Below are 4,212 nucleotides of genomic sequence, written 5' to 3' on the forward strand. Positions count from 1 at the left end.
TGGGCCTGAGGACCGGGCCCTGGGGTACCCACTGCTCACATTTTGCCAGGTTGAGTATAACCCGTCCACCACTACTCTCTGGGTGCGCCCCATCAGCCAATTTTTTACCCATCCAACTGCAGGCATCAATGCCACAGTCGCTTAATTTATTGATGAGGATGGGGTGAGAGACAGTGTCAAAGGCCTTCTTAAAGTCTAGAAAGACTACGTCCATGGCAACACCATCATCCAAGGATTTAGTTACTTGGTCATAAAAGGCAATCAGTTTGGTCAGGCAGGACCTGCCTTTGATGAACACATGCTGACTGCCCCTGAGCATTATCTCCCCTGCAGGCCCCCCACAGATGTGCTCCTTGTTGATTCTCTCCAAGATCTTCCTGAGCACCGAGGTGAGGCTTACAGGCCTATAGTTACTTGGGTCTTCCTTCCTCCCTTTATTGAACATTGGGACCACATTAGCCAGTTTCCAATCCCCCGGCACCTGGCCTTCTTCCCCTTAGGCAGGAAAGCTTCTCTGGATAGATGTGATATCTTTTACTAGGCCAACTGAGTAGTTGGAAAAAAGTTCTTTGCAAACTTTTGGGGACAAGCACCCTTCTTTAGGCATAAGGAGTCTCTGCTGTTCTGAGATCTACAAGGAATGAAAGAAGCTAAAAGTGACAGCATGTCAGTGAGAATGTAAATAGGTAGAAATTAGGAAAACCAAAGGTAGGGAAGAGAGGGGGGGAAATAATGCCAAAGATAAGCAAGGGAGGACTCTATTGTAGTTGAGTTCTCCAAGGTAGAAAAAAGGCAGTCTGTGAAAAAGTAAATAGCTGGAAATTAGGAAGACAAAGGGTAGAAAAGGAGGGAAGGAAGGGGAAAAAAGAAAAGTGTAAATAGTAAGATCAGGTGAATCAGATGTCAGGCAGGTTGTAATATGGCAAAAATCCAATGTCTATATTGAGTCCAGGATTTTTTGGAACTAGTAGATTTATGAAGTGAAGTTCGTAGGCTTGTCTATGAAAGGTGTTTTGTAAGTTCCCTTTGAGAATTAGAACTGAGAGATCGGAGAAGGAGTGATTGTTTTGTTAGAAGTGGACACCCCAGGTAATTAGATATTTTTTATCTTTGATGGATTTTTGGTGTGCGTTCATTGTGGTGCACAGCTGTTGTTTTTTTCTTAGCAGTTTTCTGGACATCTGTTCAACTGTATATTCTCTAGATTTATAGATTGTTTGAGGCTGGAAGGGACCTTGCAGATCATCAGGTGCAGTCCTTCATGCCTCCCCCACCCCCGCCCTCGCTCTAGGCAAGAAGAAAACTAGGGTTAGGTGACCCCAGCGAGGTGACTGATTAGTCCTCTCTTGAAAACCTCCAGGGTAGGTGACTGCACCACTTCTGGAGGGAGTTTATTCCACAGTCTGGACACCCTGACTGTGAAAGAGTTTTTCCTCGTATTAAGCCTGAAGCGGTCTTCCAGGAGTTTGTATCCATTGGTCCTGGTCTCCTCCAGGATGCCATAGTGAACAGTTGTTTACTGAGCTCCTGATGCACTCCTATGATATAGCAGTAAGTTGGTATCAAGCCCCCTCTCAACCTTCTCTTCTTTAGGCTAAAGAGACCAAGGTCCCTTAGCCTATCCTCATATGGCTTGCCTTGAAAATCCCTGATCATACAGGTGGCTCTTTTCTGGATTCTCTCAAGTTTTTCCACATCCTTGTTGAAGTGCAGCAACCAGAACTGGATGCAGTACTCCAGCTGTGGTCTCACCAGTGCTGAGTACAGCGGGAGTATCACTTCCTTAGTTTTACACGAGATGCATTGGTTGATGTATGCCAGCGTGTTGTTTGCCTTGCTGACCACTGCCTTGCACTGAAGGCTCATATTCATACGATGGTCAATGGTTACCCCTCGGTCCCTTTCAGCTGTGGCCTATATGTATGTTGAGGGTTGTTTGCCCTCAGATGGGAGCACCTTACACTTGGAAGTGTAGAACTTCAAGGGGTCCGGTCTGCCCAATGCTCGAGCCTGCTCAGGTCCACCTGTATCTGCAACCTATCATCTGGCATGACCACACTGCCCCATAACTTGGTGTCATCCGCAAACTTGGCCTGAGGGACACCATTGGCGACTTCACGCCAGGACAACATAGATCCGTTCATGAGAACTCTCTGGGTCCTACCCCATAGCCAGTTTCCCACCCACTGAACTGTCAAGCAGCTGAGCCTGCAGTCTTCCAGTTTTCCCACAAGGATATTGTGCGATACTAGATTAAAAGCTTTTTGGAAGTCTAGGTAATAACATCTACCACATCTCCTGTGCTCAGGTGGCGAGAGACCTGATTGTAGATTTGTTCCTTTTACCCAATCTACCTGCTTGACATTACAGGCTTGAAGAAATGGTTTATTTAAAAGTGGCCAAATTACTGTGATGTTAAAGTTTTAGGTAGAATTAAAGAATTTACTGCACCATCTGAGAGAGAGAGAGAGAGAGAGGAAAACCCCTCAAGCCACTACCCCTTTCCAAGGAAACACAGTACCACTTGCAGGTCCTAGCAGTCTGTGAAGAGTTCTGGTCCAACTGTTTACACCTTCTGACTCCCTAACTGCTTGTGATTTTTTTTGCCTTGAGTTGTGTGTGCCTTCCAACTTCCTACTTTGTAAACAGTAGGAGGTTTGAATCTGGTTGCATAGTTTCTTACTGTTTGTTGTGCCTACAACTTCAGTCATCTCAGGTTTGGAGATCTTTTCCAGTTCATCCACACTGTTTACAGACTACCAACTGTAACATGTAACAGATCCTGAAACTGACTCTGGGAGAACTCGACTGTTAACAACTCTCCTTTTGATAAAGTGTTTCTATGGCCTCTGCCTCTTGCTCTTATGCCATTCTTTTAACCTTTTCTATGGTCCTCTTCATTACACAGAAAACATCAAATCCTGCTCCAGTGATGTACATTTTGCTCTCCCCCATGTTTTATGGAGGATTTCATCAAGTGCCTTTAGACATCCACCTCTTGGCCATCCCCAGACCACTTAACAGCTGGGTAAGCATGACTTCCCCTAATTTACTGATACTTACTAAGAAACAGAGATTTTCAAAGAGTTTTCCCACCATACTCCACAGAATGCTTCTTTCACATGTATGGAAGCTTCTTGTCTAGTGTTTGCTAATTTGTTACTTGACTTTCAACAGCATAAGACAGGAATGGGCCTCCTGAGCCTTCAGATCCAGTCTTCCGCTTTTAGAGGCAGCCATGTTTTATCATCATAAATCAGTCTCCACCTTAGAACTACTTTGGCTGTTTAGCCCCACTACTCCTGCTGAGGACAGCAGCTGTGGAACAGCAAGTACAGGATGCTGGTCAGCATGCAAGGCAGTGGTATTAAACATTCTCAGTAACCTAATTGTTGTCAAGATTTTGTAGGCATCACAGCAAAGGAGTGTTTCAAGGAGGGATCTGAAAGGGAACAAAGAGGTAACTTCATAAATATAAACAGCTATGGGCAGTCCTCCCAAGTGTGAGAAGCAACAAAGGAGAAAGAAGGAAGGTCCACGTTTGAAAATCTGATGAGTTGTGGATGGCATCTGGCCTCATGGGCTAATGAAAGTGAAAGCCAAATTTCTGATAGCGAATGAGAAACAATAGGTAGGGAGAGGTTTGGGTCTTAAATAAAGAAGCCAAGTAGCTTACATACAATGAGGAAAACGAAGCAACTGGTGAAAAGAGGCGAAGAGAAGGTTAACATGGTCAGATCAAAAAGCCAGGGAACTGTGACTGCACCAGACAAAAGGTTGAGGAATTTAGTGAAGTGTGAGTTGGTAAGACACTAGAAGGCAGTTTTAGCTCCGGGGATGAGTAAGAAGGATAATATCTTCAACTTAGAAACATTGCGCAGAAATAATTGGTAATACCTTTGATGGTTAGAGACCTTTTTATTACTAGCCCAAACTTATTCACAACCATTTCAAAATGGAACTTGTGTTTCCTGTTTAGCCGTCTTCAGGAAAGGAGTTTATAAATAACAATAAATCTGGTAAAGGTGCATAGATTGATTCTCAGGTGTTTTCAGATTGGTCCATTTAAGGTACTTCTAGTCTGGGTGCTTTTCGCTAAGTGCAGACATTTGGGGGAGGGGGAGTGTTAGGGAGAGTTTCGTTTGCATAAAAAATGGCCACCTGATCTGAAGTAAGTTGGTATGTGGCAGGGGTTGGGGGGGGGGGTCAGGG

This window comes from Gavialis gangeticus, unplaced genomic scaffold, assembly GCF_001723915.1.
Source record: "Gavialis gangeticus isolate Ggan-Ray unplaced genomic scaffold, GavGan_comp1, whole genome shotgun sequence".
Taxonomy (NCBI): domain Eukaryota; kingdom Metazoa; phylum Chordata; order Crocodylia; family Gavialidae; genus Gavialis; species Gavialis gangeticus.